The sequence below is a fragment of the Neofelis nebulosa genome, chromosome 18, assembly GCF_028018385.1.
Source record: "Neofelis nebulosa isolate mNeoNeb1 chromosome 18, mNeoNeb1.pri, whole genome shotgun sequence".
NCBI classification, from domain to species: domain Eukaryota; kingdom Metazoa; phylum Chordata; class Mammalia; order Carnivora; family Felidae; genus Neofelis; species Neofelis nebulosa.
In genome coordinates this window covers 14,672,327-14,688,256 of record NC_080799.1, presented here as the reverse complement: position 1 = coordinate 14,688,256, position 15,930 = coordinate 14,672,327, and the positions used below count along the sequence as shown (strand labels likewise).

Sequence of the window (15,930 nt, the reverse complement as noted above, 5' to 3'; positions counted from 1 at the left end):
TGCCTTTTCGCTTCTCCAAAATAAACTTCCCTGGTCCTCTCTTTGCTACATAACATCCTATTGACTTTGTCCCTATAATGCTATGTTTGACCCTCATTCCTTACAAATGGAAGCACCCAAAAGTGAATAAGACAAATTTAGGTATTACACGATAACATGCTTTAACGAGTTAGGATTTTATGGCGTGCACTTTTATTAATGCATATCAGGAGGAAACACTTCTGTGACTTACTACCTGTCCTATGATGTATTTATTTGACTGTACTGTACCTTGATGAAAAAAATATTTAGTCTCCAAAAAATACATAGATGACATTAAGATAGAAGAATTTGTTAGGAAGAAATCGGGTCAAGAGGAAGAAGAAATCAAATGATGTCAAGGGTAAGATTCATACCCAATACATGGGTATTCTCAGCTCCCTGCCTTCACAGCTGAGGCAAGGAGGTAACTAATCAGTTGTGATTCCCGGTCTCCAAAAGATAACAGCAACCCCCGTACTCAAGAGAAATACAACCATTTTTGGTATTGAGACATTTCTTCCGTGGCTCCATGTGAAAAGGACATTGGGTGGAATATTTAGATACGTAATTTCCAAAATGCCTTTTAGATGTACAGTTCTATCAATTTTGATAAGCTTATACACTCGTGTAACCACCACCAACAAGAAAGATATAAAATACTTCTTTTTTTTTTTTTAATGTTTATTTATTTTTGAGACAGAGAGAGACAGAGCATGAATGGGGGAGGGGCAGACAGAGAGGGAGACACAGAATCGGAAGCAGGCTCCAGGCTCTGAACCATCAGCCCAGAGCCTGACACGGGGCTCGAACTCACGAACCATGAGATCGTGACCTGAGCTGAAGTCGGACGCTCAACCGACTGAGCCACCCAGGCGCCCCAGAGAAAGATATAAAATACTTCTATCACCCCTCAAATTTCTCGTGCCCCTTTGGACTTGGTTCCCGTAGCCCCAGCCCCTAGCAACTACTGATCTGATCTTACTGTCTACAGTAATGTAGAAATATGACATTTCTTTTTTTTTTTCTTTTCAACGTTTTTTTTTTTTTTTTTTTTTTTTTTTGGGACAGAGAGAGACAGAGCATGAACGGGGGAGGGGCAGAGAGAGAGGGAGACACAGAATCGGAAACAGGCTCCAGGCTCCGAGCCATCAGCCCAGAGCCTGACGCGGGGCTCGAACTCACAGACTGCGAGATCGTGACCTGGCTGAAGTCGGACGCTTAACCGACTGCGCCACCCAGGCGCCCCAGAAATATGACATTTCTTTAACATCCTGTAGTCATATAAGACGTAACCTTTTCATCTTTCAAGCTGCAGAATACTTGAGAGGTTCATCTGTGTTGCGTCTGTCCACAGTCCGTTCCTGTTGATTGCCTAGCAATCCTCCAGTGCCCTACTCTAGCTTGTGCCCAGTTTGTTTATCCCTTCACCAATTAGTGGACATTTGGGTTATTTCCAGTCTGAAGTGTGTCTTAGGCCATTTGGGCCTGCTATCACAAAATACGGTAGCCTGGGGGGGCTTATCCGTAACGGGGGAGTCTATAGTTCACAATCCTGGAGGTTGGGCGGTCCAAGATCAGGCAGCAGAATTGCTGGTCCAAGAATTGTTGGTCCAAGAACCAACCAGCAGAATTGGTTCTGGTAGGGCCTGCTTCCTGGTTCACAGACAGCCATGTGTTCTCACATGGCGGAAGGAACAAGAGAGCTCCCTCCCCGAGATCTCTTTTATAAGGGCACTAGGCCCATTCGCAAGGATTCAGTCTTCATGACCCTAAGCACTTCCCAAAGACCCCACCTCCTAACACCACCAACTTGAGGGTTAGGATTTCAACATAGGGATTTGGGGGTGGGGTGGGGCACATGCATTCAGTCCAGTGCAGAGTGATGATGAATGCAGTTGCTGTAAACACTCATGTACAAGTCTTCGTGTGGACGTATGTCTTCATTTTTCTTGAGTAGATACCTAGGTAGGGTGCTGGGTCATGTGGTGGGTGTATGTTTTCCGAAGTGGTTGCACCCTTTTTAATTCCCACTAGCAATGTCTGAGCCTTTCAGTTGTTTTACATTCTTGCCAACATTTGATATTCTCACCTTTTTTATTCCTGGTTAATTTTAGACACTCTAGTAGGTTTCTGGCGGTAACTTATCATGACTTTTATTAGCCTTCTTTCCACTTGCTCGATGTTCTGTAGTGATATTTATGGTTGTATCAGTTGCCCATCTTTCACTGTATTGACTGTTTCCTTATTGTTGAGTTGGAGAATTCTTTATATATTCTGCACACAAGTTTTTTTTTTTTTAAACAGGTATTTGTTTTGTAAATATTTTTTTAAAAATTTTTTTTTTAACATTTATTTATTTTTGAGACAGAGAGAGACAGAGCATGAACGGGGGAGGGGCAGAGAGAGAGGGAGACACAGAATCCGAAACAGGCTCCGGGCTCCGAGCGGTCAGCACAGAGCCCGACGCGGGGCTCGAACTCACGGACCGCGAGATCGTGACCTGAGCCGAAGTCGGCCGCTCAACCGACCGAGCCACCCAGGCGCCCCTGTTTTGTAAATATTTATGCCTGATGATGGTTTGTGTTTTCATTGCCTTAACAGTGCTTTTTGAAAAAAGAAGTCTTCCATTTTTGTGAAGTCCAGTTTGTCATATTCGTCTTATGATTCACGTTTTATGTGTTCTACCTAGAAATCTTTGCTTAACTCGGGGGAGGGGGGGCTCCTGCGTTTTCTTCTATATGTTTTTCTCATTTTAGGTTTAATATTTTGATTGTATCAGTTTTGAACAGTTCATCCATTGCATTATTGGAATAGACATGTGAATCCGTTAAAAAGAGAATTGTTCTTTTTTTAAAAATGCAAGCTAGTTAACATATAGCATAGTATTGGTTTCAGGGGCAGAATTTAGTGATTCATCGCTTACATATAACACCCAGTGCCCATCCCAACAAGTGCCCTTCTTAATGCCCATCGCCCATCTAGCCCATCCCCCCACCCACCTCCCCTCCAGCAGCCCTCAGTTTGTTCTCTGTATTTAAGAGTTCAAAGAGATTGTTCTTAAACAGTTCTTAATAGGGACGCCTGGGTGGCTCGGTCGGTTAAGCATCCGACTTCAGCTCAGGTCATGATCTCACAGACCGTGAGTTCGAGCCCCGCGTCGGGCTCTGGGCTGATGGCTCAGAGCCTGGAGCCTGCTTCCGATTCTGTGTCTCCCTCTCTGTCTGCCCCTCCCCCGTTCATGCTCTGTCTCTCTCTGTCTCAAAGATAAACGTAAAAAAAAAAAAAAAAAAAAATTAAAAAAACAAAAAACAAAAAACAGTTCTTAATAAAGGTAAAATGACGTTTTGTTAAAGAACATATCCAGAAACAGCATCTGTTGGGGAAGCTGAACCAAGGACATATCTCAGTTGTTCTGATAGAATCCAGTGGTAGGTTATACGCATTTGGTGTTTGTTAATTGTTGTTTCTTTTTTTAAATTTTTACTTATTTTTTAAATTCAAGTGTAATTAACATATAGTGCCACACTAGGTTCAGATGTACAATATAACAATTCAACCGCTCCACACAACACTCGGGGCTCATCATGATAAGTGTATTCTTAAAATTTTTTTTTAACGTTTATTTATTTTCGAGACAGAGACAGAGCATGAGTGGGGGAGGAGCAGAGAGACGGAGACACAGAATCCGAAGCAGGCTCCAGGCTCTGAGCCGTCAGCACAGAGCCTGACGCAGGGCTCAAACTCATGAACCGTGAGATCATGACCTGAGCCAAAGTCAGATGCTTAACCGACTCAGCCACCCAGGCGCCTGACATCATGATAAGTGTATTCTTTTTCTTTTTAATTTTTTTTAATGTTTTTATTTATTTTTGAGACAGAGAGAGACAGAGCATGAGCAGGGAAGGGGCAGAGAGAGAGGGAGACACAGAATCGGAAGCAGGCTCCAGGCTCTGAGCCATCAGCCCAGAGCTCGATATGGAGCTCGAACTCACAGACTGTGAGATCATGACCTGAGCCGAAGTCGGACGCTCAACTGACTGAGCCACCCAGGCGCCCCGATGATAAGTGTATTCTTAATCCCCCTCACCTGTTTCACCCAACCCCCTCCACCGCCACCAACTTCCGGTCTGGCAACCCCCAGTTTGTGCTCCATATTTAAGAGTCTCGTCTTTTGTCTCTTTTTTTCTTTGTTAGTTTATTGTTTCTTTTAAATATATATACTTTTTTAATGTTTATGTTTGGTAAGAGCCCAAGTAGGGGAAGGCAGAGAGAGAGGGACAGAGGATCTGAAGCAGACTTTGAACTCACGAACCCTAAGATCATCACCTGAGCCAAAGTCATTTGCCCAACTGACTGACCCCACCTGGGTGCCCCATAGTTTATTGTTTCTTAACATTAACTCTGAAACCCTCCTTTCTTGAATGGGTTCGATGCCTGGTAAAGATACTCCTGACTCAGGTCAGTAAAATCATATCTGCAAACGGGAGGAATTTTTTAGTATTGTTTTACAGAAGGTTGGAGGAAAAGAGCGCGCACAAATGATTAAGCTTTTCCAAAAGTCGTATCTAAGCAATTAAAGGCACACTTAAAAAAAAAACGTGAGCCAGAAGGCATTTCTGTTCTTCCCTGAATCGTCAAAAACTATTTCTACTAACTTACACCCCAGTGGTATTTTTAAGGTGCTGATTCTGTGTTCAACCCAAATCAATAAAACCATCTGATCCCCTACAGATTACTCCCTGTGCTAATTGCATTGGCCAATATTGGAAGCACGGTATCTAAAGACCACCTCATGTAGAATATTGTCTGAGACGCTCAGACTTGTAATGTATACAGAGGAAAACAGGCATACACTTTGAATGCGATGCTCCATAAATTAAATATATTTATGCTTTGGAAGGGAATTAAGAGTTATAAGGTCATATCCATGGAAACACTTCTTTTTGGGGGGGTACCTTTTCATCCATTTCACACACCCTCCCCACCCCTGCCGATCTGTTCTGTGTATCTATGAGTTTGGGGTTCTTTGAGATTCGCATACAAGTGCGACCATACAGTATTTGTTTTTGTCTGATGGAAACACTTTTCAGTTGGCTAGGAGCTAGACTGTAAGCTCAGTGTGACTAGGGTCCACATCTTTCTTGTTCATGCTTATATCCTCGGTTTCTAGCGCAGGGCCTATAACATAGGGAGGATGAAAGGCAGGGAGGGAGGGAGGGAACTCAGTTTGAAAGTTGCTTGGGCAATCTGTAAGTACTTAATGATATTAAGTGGGCATATGCCCAGAAATCCCAGGCTGGGTGTTCTTCCTAGGGACATTCTCATACAGGACTGTAGAAGGGCATGTAGGAGGATGCTTGTTATGATCTGTTTGTGGTACTGAGTTGGAGGCAGCCTAGGTGTCCCTCCCTAGGGGAATGGGTGCGTGTGAACAGTATGCAATACTTTGCAACAACCCAGATGTGCACCTATAACAATGTGGGTAAATCATAAAAATGGATTCTTCAGTCAACAAAGAAACACAATGAGATTCATAGCACGATACGTTTATGCAGTCTAAAACACATGGGCAGTTGAATGGATTCTGGGGCCAGAACTCATGGGTCCAAATCCCAGGTTCCACTACTTACTGTTTGTTGTAGCAAGCTACTTCGTTTTTTGGTGCCTCAGTTTTCCCATTTGTAAAACAGCGACACCTCATTGCACCGTTACTCAGGTCAGATGAGTTGATGTATGCAAAACATTTAGAACGTATGGTAAGTGCTCCAAGAGTATTGTCTATCATAACTATTATTGCAAAAGAACCTGCCTAAAGACATATATCAAATACCTTAGAGTGGGTGACAAAGAGGAGAAAGGAAAAAGAGTGGGATTTAGAGATGAAGAAGGGAGGCAGAAAAAAAAGGCAGCGGGTGGGAAAGTTGCTTAGAGCTTACTGTTGGGGCAGAAGACCTTCATTTGTGACACGGGGGAGAGTAAACTTTCCCGGTTTCCCTGGTATCTGAGATTCCAAAACTTCAATACCACTTTCGAGTCCTGGATACCTGTGTCTACACCTGTCCTCATTATAGTATTTGAGAATCAAACTTAGATTCCTGAATAAGAATTTATTGTACCTGAATCTTTCACAGTTACTAGCATTTTGAGTAAGTATTGAATTGACGGGAGTTCTGCTGATCTCTTCTGATTTCCCTTTCCCTTACCACTTCGTTACTCTCATCGGGATTTGCTTTATTTCTTTATGTTAATGGTTTCTTTTTTCTTTTTCTTTTTCTTTCTTTTTTTTTTTTTTTTTTGTTCTGGCAGTCTCTGACAAATCAAGCATGAGAAGGGAGAGACCCACGTCTGCTGTGGCAGGCTATAGATAAAACTGGTTTTCGTTTTAAGTTTATTTATTTTGAAAGAAAGGAAGAGAGAGCATGCATGCATGAGCCGGGGAGGAGCAGAGAGAGAGGGGAGGGAGAGAGAATCCCGAGCAGGCTCAATGTGGGGCTCGATCCTACAACCGTGAGATTGTGACCTGAGCCGAAATCAAGAGGCGGAGGCTTAACTGACTGAGCCACCCAAGCGCCCCAGTGAAACTGTCTTTAAGTGTTTAGCACCGCAGCCTCACCATGGTAAAGGGTTCAAAGGAGGGGACGTATTCAGTCTTCCTGTTGTCCAAGAACATCCATGTGGACGTTGGGCACAAGCACAGAGGGGCCAAATATGCCTTGGTCTTGGGCAGCTGTTCCCCAACCTAGAAGCGTTGTTGGTAGTGAGGTGTGTTACACGTAATTTGCTTCTACTAACATTAGTTTTTTGTGCATATGAGTGGATTCGAGTTGTTCCAATCATAATTTCCCCCTTTATCACTTGCACTGTGTATTAGAATTTCATGAAGAAACAGAATGCACCCAGATACAAATGAGGAGGCGTTAATGAAGAGACTGTTTACATAGTGTAGGCAGGTTAAAGGAACCAACAAGAGATTGTGAGGCTCCCCGAGGGTCACACAGATGGAAGGTGTTCCCACTCACCTATCAGAAGGTGAACGGGGAAGAAATACCCCGACCTCTCTCTTCTGCTGCCCTCAGATTTCCTGCCATTGTCTCCCATTGGCCTAACTCAACTGGAAGCCAGTTGCAAGGTTGTCTAGGAGATGTACCTCACAGGTGTCGGCTTCCCTGGGCATGGGATAGAGAGGGGGAAGAGAATGGATTGGGGGATGGCAAATGGAGAACTGTCAGAATACCTTTCAATCTTTTTCTTTCTTTCTTTCTTTCTTTCTTTCTTTTCTTTCTTTCCTTTCTTTCTTTCTTTCCTTCCTTCCTTCCTTCCTTCTTTCTTTTCTTTCTTTCTTTCTTTCTTTCTTTCTTTCTTTCTTTCTTTCCTTTCCTTTTCTTTCTCTTTCTTTCTTTCTTTCTTTCTCTCTTTCTTTCTTTCTTTCTTTCTCTCTTTCTTTCTTTTCTTTCTTTCCTTTCCTTCTTTCTTTCTTTCCTTCTTTCTTTCTTTCTTTTCTTTCTTTCTTTCTTTCTTTCTTTCTTTCTTTCTTTCCTTTCCTTTTCTTTCTTTCTCTTTCTTTCTTTCTTTCTTTCCTTCCTTCCTTCCTTCCTTCCTTCTTTCTTTCTTTTCTTGCTTTCTTTCTTTCCTTTCCTTTTCTTTCTTTCTCTTTCTTTCTTTCTTTAACAAGGAGAGAAATTTGGGAATTTTATTTAACAGCACCCATGGGAGTATGGTACAAATGTAAACATAATCTGCTAAGTATCTTATGCCAGAAAAGAGATTGCAAAATTACCGGTCTATGAGGCTGATTTCCAGGGTAGAACTATAGGTAACATTTTCCTCACATGTATTTCATATGCTATCATGGAGCACAACTCAGTTCTATTTATAAATATATTTGGTAGGCAAATTTCTCTTAACATTTAAATATCTGCCTTTAAAAGAGAGATCCCCAGGGAATGTAAGCTCCATATCCAATTCTTTGTCTTCTACACCATTGTATACCCAGCGTCTCACACAGAGCCTCCTGGCTCATTGTGAATGAATGAATGGGAAGTGATGCTGATGCACCTTAAATAGTCCAGGTACGGATTCATTGGATCCACATCCAATTCGGGGATAATGATAGTGGCTTGGCCGATTGTGTCAAATTCTTTGAAAATAAATGATCTTAATGTCAGGACCAGATAGTCAGGTAGGGACTTGCACCCTGATGGTCAAGTGGAGGCTTGTAACTAGGGTGCACCACATTCAGTTTGCCAAGGAATGGAAAGGAATCAGGACTAGAAATAGGCGCTGGTCCTATGAGCCACGGAGTTTGACCATGGTCCTCTTGTGCTGATAGAGATGGAGGTGGGATGGCATTTGTTTCTTGCCTTTGCTGTAAGTATTCACTGCCCATCCCCCTCACCCTCCAAAAGTCAGAAATGTAAAAAGTCAAAAGCCTACATATACAGAGATGTCCCAAACTCTAAATCTCTTTTACACATATAATATTAAAACTCATCAGAAAAATTGGTATGCTCTTATCCTCACGTGCTGGGAAAGGATTGTTAGTCACTTTTGGTGAACGTTCTGAGGATGTTACTAAATCTGATTAAAAAGGAGGAGGGCAGATCATTCAAGTCACCATTTATCCCGACTTCAGACAATGCCACAGCTTTCCACAGAGTGGGTTGCTTTAAATTTTTTTTTTCAACGTTTTTTATTTATTTTTGGACAGAGAGAGACAGAGCATGAACGGGGGAGGGGCAGAGAGAGAGGGAGACACAGAATCGGAAACAGGCTCCAGGCTCCGAGCCGTCAGCCCAGACCCCGACGCGGGGCTCGAACTCACGGACCGCGAGATCGTGACCTGGCTGAAGTCGGACGCTTAACTGACTGCGCCACCCAGGCGCCCCTGGAGTGGGTTGCTTTAGATCGAGCAGCCCACCCTCATCTTCTATGACTTATAAGCCCCCCAGAGTAGAAGCGTCTGAAGGTGGCCCATCTGATGGGTGACCTCATATGAAGGTCACCCATCATAGAGAAAGCCAATATGGATGGTCAGGCAACTTGTAGGGAGGTGACCTGAGGGTCTAATTTCTCAGTCAAGAAGATGCAGCGGGCAATGTCTATTTTGAGGCTGGGTGGGAAACAGAGCCTGTCTACGTACACGGTGATGGGTCAGGTCAGTTCCCAAGGTTGAGCAGGTTGTCTCAAGGTGCCTTTAGTAGGGGACCACCGGCAAAGGATTGGAGAATCGAGACTATTGTTTTCATGGATTTGGACAATTTCCTAAGATGGGTGGGAGAGTCAAGTCCTCATGAGGAGAAGTCAAAGGGTGTTCCCTTCTCTCCAGAACTGTATATTCCAGGTATCTCTGGGACAACCAATAAGACCCCTGACAAATGGGAAGACTATCCACAGGGGTCTCGCTGAGTTGTTTTCAGATGGGTCAAGATGAGAGCAGGGTGAGAAGCCCAACTCTAAGTTCACTAATGTCGATCAGGAGGTATAGGACTCTTCCCTAGGACTGACCTCATCCCCACTCTCTGCTGCTGGCTTGTGACTCCCGACAACAGATTACCCCCAATCCAGTGATCCATGCCATGGAAACCACTGATTATAGAATATGCAATTCTCCATGGAAGGCCCGATATGAAAAGCTCCACTGTTCTGGTGGATTTAAGCGTCATCTACATGGAAAGGATGCTTATTACCCAGGGGAAAATTAACCTGTGTATTTCCGAAGTCACAAAGATAGGCGTTTTTATTTTAATTTTTTAAATGTTTATTTATTTTGAGAAAGAGAAAGTGCGTGCGTGCAAGCAGGGGAGTGGCAGAGAGAGGGGGAGAGAGAGAGAGAGAGAGAGAGAGAGAGAGAGAATCCCAAGGAGGCTCCATGCTGTCAGTGCAGAGCCCGGCACAGAGCTCTCCTACCACCTGTGAGATAAGGACCTGAGCTGAAACCAAGAGTCAACACTCAACCAACTGACTCACCCAAGACTAGGTGTTTTTAAACAAGTGTCCACGGAAAGGAGAGTGGAGCTGTGGACAGGAGCAACCTGGGGTGTAGCACCAGTGAATCGGGGGGGTCAGATGCCTTTATTGTCCCTCTGTATTGTATGGCTTCTCCACCACTTCTGTCTCATGGCCTGGCTTGGTTTCCAGGGCAAGAATGAAACAAAGCATATGGCACAAAACAGAAGGTGTAGAAACAGACCCATGTGAAGAATACGATTAGTTCATTTATGGCAATGGAGAGACTACAATGCAGTGAAGGAAAGACGGCCTTTCCAAAGATGTCAACTGGTTACATCTGGGCCCCTATCTTATTCTATAAACAAGTATCAACTTGAGGTAAATTATAAATCTCAATGTGAAAAGTGGAAATAATAAGGCTTCTACAGCTTTGTGCACTGGCAGTATGGTAGCCAATGAGGTTTGTCCGAGGTGCAATTATTGCTAACTGAAAAACAATGAAGCTTTTAAAAAAGAAAGTGGGAGATATCTCTGTGACCTGGGGGAGGCAGAGACTTTTTAAGTAGGATATGAAAAGCACTAACCATAGAGGAAAAGATTGATGATTAGGACTATATTAAAAGTGAAGTCAGGGGCGCCTGGGTGGCTCCATCGGTTAAGCGCCGACTTTGGCTCGGGTCGTGATCTCGCATTTCCTGAGTTCAAGCCCCGCATCGGGCTCTGTGCTGACAGCTCAGAGCCTGGAGCCTGCTTCAGAGTCTGTGTCTCCCTCTCTCTCTGCTCCTTCCCCACTTGTGCTCTGTCTCTCTCTGTCTCTCAAAAATAAATAAACATTAAAAAAAAATGAAGTCAATTCATGCAAAGACACCATTAAGGCAAGTAAAAAGACAAGTCGCAGATTGGGAGAACATAGTTCCATCTATCTCCAGACATGCATATGTACACAGACATACATAGAAGGACATCTCCAAAATATATAAAGAATAACTAAGAAACCAAGAAGCCAGATACAAGTGGCCCCATAGAAAAATAGGCAAAGGCTTGAAGAAGCACTTCACGAAAGAGTAGATTCAAATGACCGACAGACTTCTAGGAAGATTGTCAGTCGTCAGGTAAAGGCAAACTCAGTTCACAGTGAGAGACGTTCTAGTTCTGAGCGAGGAGAGAGCGCTCACACAATGTAACAGCATAGTGCCCAGGGAGCAGCTCTCGGTGCACTTGGAGAAGTAAACACCAGCAGGTGGATTGGGGAGCTCAAAGTGCCACTGAACTGACAGCGACTTGCCTGTCATTCTTATTCTCTGATGTCCCCCAAGCTCAGACTCAAAGATATCCCCAAGCCCCCAAAGCGCACACGAGGGGCCGAAAGTTAAGACCCTCGGGAGAATCCTTCTTTTGTTTTGGTCTGTGGAATGGGAAACAGGCCCCTTTGGGACATAGAGAGTAGGGGGTGTTTTTTTCGTATGTTTTCCATCGTCTTCTGCCCCAGCACCCAAACCAGGCCCTGCTGCAGAGGACGCTGCAAAAGTGCCAGCCTCGTGGCGCCTAAGCCTTTGTGCCAGGGCCCTGGGAGGAATCCTTGTTGTTCTTCCTGTTTCCTCAACCATCCAGCTGGTTGCATTTCCCCCTCTCTGTGTCTTCTCTGTCATTCATTGCAGAACCAGCTGTGGAAAGTATATGGTACAGCTTGGAAGCTAAAGCCCCACTGTTTAGCCAGAAGGCCAGGAAGGGGGGCCCTGAGCACACATGGAAGACAGACCTTGGAAAGCAAGTCCACAAAGTCATATGAACTTGTGGGCTCACTCCCAGGTTGCACACGCATAGGTCTGATTCTGAACAGCATACCAAGGGCTTTGAGGACAGATTCACAGTGTGGACAATCACCCAGGTTGTAGACTGGCCAGTGGATTGCACACACCCAGGGCACATCTGAATAGCAATGCAGAGGCTTTGCAAACTGATATTGGAACCGCAGGGAGCGAATCAGAACTTGTGGCCTTGGTATTGGGCAAAGACCTCCATGACCTTGGATTGGGCAAAGAGTTCGTGGATATGACACCAAGAGCACAAGCCATAAAAGAAAAAAAAGGGAATTGGATGTCATCAAAAGTAAAACTTTTAGTGCAAATCAGGACCACAGTGAGATATCAACTCACACTGGTCGGATTGGCTAATATCAAAAACGACAAAACGGAGGGGAGCTGCGGTGGCTCAGTCGGTTATGCTTCTGACTCTTGGTTTCAGCTCAGGTCATGACCTCACAATTCGAGCCCTGCATCGGGCTCTGTGCTAACAGTGTGGAGCCTGCTTGGGATTCTCTTCTCCCTTCTCTCTCTGACCCTCTCCTGCTCTCTCTGTCTCAAAAATAAATAAGCATTTAAAGAAAAACAGATGAAAGATAACAAGTGTTGGTGAGACTGTGGAGAAAAGGAGCCTCAGTACACTGTTGGTAGGAATGAAACAGGAAACAGTATGGAGGTTCCTCAAAACGTTAAAAATACACCTACCACATGATCCGGCAATTCCACTTCGGGGTAATTACCTGAGAAAAATAAAAATAACAATTCTAAGAGCTTTAGCACCCCCATGTTCACTACAGCATTTTTCAGGTACACACAAACACACACTGGAATAATATTCAGCCAAAAAAAAAAAAAAAATGAAATCCTGCATTTGTGACAACATGGACGACCCTAGACAATACAATGCTGAGTGAAATAAGGCAGAGAAAGACAAATACCATATGATTCACTTCGATGTGGAATTTTGAAAACAAATGAACAAACAAAACAAAACAGGAATGGCCCCATAGATACAGAAAAGCAAGTGGTGGGTACCAGAGGAGAGGGGATTAGTGGAATATGGATGAAATAGGTGAAGGGGATTCCAGTCATAAAATTAGGAAGTCTCAAGGGTGTAAAGTACAACAGAGGGAATATAGTCAATAATATTGTAATAACTTTGTGTAGTGACAGATGGTAATTGGACTTTTCACGGGGATCATTTCATAATGCAAAAAAAAATAAAATAAAATCAGTAAAATGTGTACCTGGAAACTAATAGAAAATTTTATGCCAATGATACTTCCATAGAAAAAAAATTATGAAAATAAATCAAAAGCTCTTGCTTTGTAAAAAAAAATTAATAAATAAATATACTGTTAAAAGGATGAAAGGGAAAGTGGAGTGGGAGAAAATATCTGTAAATTACACATCCCAAAAGGGGTTCCTATTCAGAATATACAAAGAAACTTTCAAAAATCAACAGTGAGTAAACAAACATCCCGATGCAAAAATGGGCAAAACATGTGAACAGGCACTTCACCAAAGAAGAGATGTGGATGGTGAATAAGCAGAGGGAAAAAAGATACTCGATATCATGAGTCATTAGAGGGGGATGCAGTTAAAACCACAGGGAGGTACACCTGTCAGATTGCCTAAATTAAAACAAACAGATGAAACAAAGCAATAAACACCCTGATAACACTAAATGTCAGTGAGCATTCAGAGCCATTGGAACTCTTACATGTTGCTCATGGAATGTAAAATGGCACAGCCACTTTACTGCCAAAACAGTTGGGCATTTTCAAACACAGTCGAGCATAAGATTAACATATGATCCAACACCCCCATTCAGAATTTACCCTAGTTGAATTAGAACTCTTGGGGTGCCTGCGTGGCTCAGTCATTTGGACTCGATCTTGGCTCAGGTCTTGATCCTCAGGGTCATGAGTTCAAGCTCTACATTGGGCCCTGCACTGGGCGTAAAGCCTACTTCAGAAAAAGAAAGAAAGAGAGAAAGAGAGAAAGAGAGAGAGAGAGAGAGAGAGAGAGAGAGAAAGAAAGAAAGAGAGAGAGAGAGAGAGAGAGGGAGGGAGGGAAGGAGGAAGAAAGAAAAGAAGGAAGGAAGGAAGGAAGGAAGGAAGGAAGGAAGGAAGGAAGAAATCTATGCACACACATGAGTTGTGACTTGTGCATGAACATTTATAGCAGCTCTTTTCACAATTGTCCAAAACTGGAAATGACCTACATTATCTATAAGCTGGTAAACAGATAAACTGTGGTACCATGGAAAACATGGAATATTGCTCAGCAACAAAAAAAAAATGAGTAAACTATTAATATATGTAGGAATGTCAGTGAATCTCAAAGGCTTTCGGCTGAATGAAAAAAGTTTGTCTTAAAAAAGATATTGTATGATTCCATTTATAGGACATTCTGGAAAAGATAGGATTATAGGAACAGCAGAGGAGTGGTTGTCAGGATTTGGGGGTGAGGGGAGGGCTTTACCACAAAGGTTTACTCAAAGCTATTTAGGGAGATGAAGGAACTTCTTGGTGTCCTGATTATGGTGATGGTTATAATTGTCTCTCAGGCCTTCAGAAAAGACCATGAGTCAATCAGGCTTACGGAACTGTGTGTAACGCCAAGAATAAAACTCACCAGAACCACGTATGTGTGTGTGCATGTGTGTGTGACAGGGCGGCAGTCGCACGGGTATATGCACTTATCCAGACTCCACACTTCGTGTCAAGTATACCTTAGTAAAACTGGATAAAAATATCAATAAAGAAATCATAATGAAACACCACTGCGCACTTACCTACACGGTTAACGTGGAAAACAATGGCATTGTCACATGTGGGCAAGGACAAAGAGCAGCCAGAGTCCTTTCCTACCAGCGCGGGTATGCGGTTTTTGGAAAACGGGTCGGCACTCCGTCTTAACGGCACGCCTACCGGTGCCTGAGAATCCCTCTCCCATTGCGTGCCTTACAGAGGAGAGCGCACAGAGCGCCAAGGCCCATGAGCTGCCAGTATTCAAAACAGTACCCTCCCAGCTCTAACTGGAGACCACCCAGATAGCCATCAAAAAGTGAAGACCAGGGGTGCCTGGGGGGGGCTCCATCGGTTGAGCGTCCGACTTCGGCTCAGGTCATGATCTCGTGGCTCGTGAGTTCGAGCCCCCACATCGGGCTCTGTGCTGCCGGCTCGGAGCCTGGAGGCTGCTTCGGATTCTGTGTCTCCCTCTCTCTCTGTCCCTCCCCCTGTTGTGCTCGCCCTGTGTCAAAAATGAATAAATAAACATTTTTTAAAAATAGCGAAGAGAGGCACCTGGGTGGGTCCGGTCAGTTAAACGGCCGACTCTTGATTTCGGCTCAGGTCACGGATCTCAAGGGTTCGTGAGTTCAAATCCTACATCGGGCTCCACGCTGCCAGTGAGGAGACTGCTTGGGGTTCTCTCTCTCGCCCTCTCTCTCTGCCCCTCCCCCACTCTCTCTCTGAAAATAAATAAACTTAAAAAAATTTAAAAGAAAATTTAAAAAAATAGTGAAGACTAAATGGTGGCTTGCTCATTCTCTGGAACACTATGTAGCAGTGAAGAAAGATGCACTGCAGGCAGTGCGGGTGCAGTGACAGGGACAGCAGTCAGTCCGTGCCACCTCCCCAGCCTCCCAAACACCGAATGCACCATGCCATGTCAAAGAAACCTTTCCCGGCCTTAAAATGAAACACCTCCCTTGTTCCCTCCCCTGTTTAAATAATCCACAACAGCAGTAACACCAGAAATCCAAAGAATCCACCTGCTCATTTCCGCCTAAGTCACCCCGCTGCACAGTGCATTCAGATGTCTGCGAACTGAAGATGCTTAATCGCGGGGGGGGGGGGGGGGGAGCTTGTGACTGGTGAGCTGAGAAAACATCTCGGGTTTTCCGTGAGAATCCCGGTAACCGGAAGCTGAGGGCTCCGCAGTGGTGTAGGGGGCGGGGAACGTCGAGGTGTGAAAGCGGTGGCTTCTGGGGGTTTGAGCTTCTGGAGGGTGAAGTATTTCATGCCCAAGTTCCCTCCTGCAAAAGGCTGTCTTTGTTTTCTTTCTCAGACCTTTGTGGCTTTGACCTTTCTGCTTTTATATCAGATTGCTTCATGTTTTCATCTTTCCAGAATCAATAATGTTCAATTTC

At 44.0% G+C, this 15,930-nt stretch overlaps 1 protein-coding gene and 1 pseudogene across 4 annotated transcripts in view; both read left to right on the top strand.

Moving 5' to 3' along the window:
* CALN1 (calneuron 1) overlaps positions 1-15,930 on the top strand; it is a 528,610-nt gene that overhangs the window by 367,447 nt on the left and 145,233 nt on the right. The window lies entirely within an intron of this gene.
* Positions 10,396-10,471, top strand: LOC131501740 (U4 spliceosomal RNA; annotated as a pseudogene).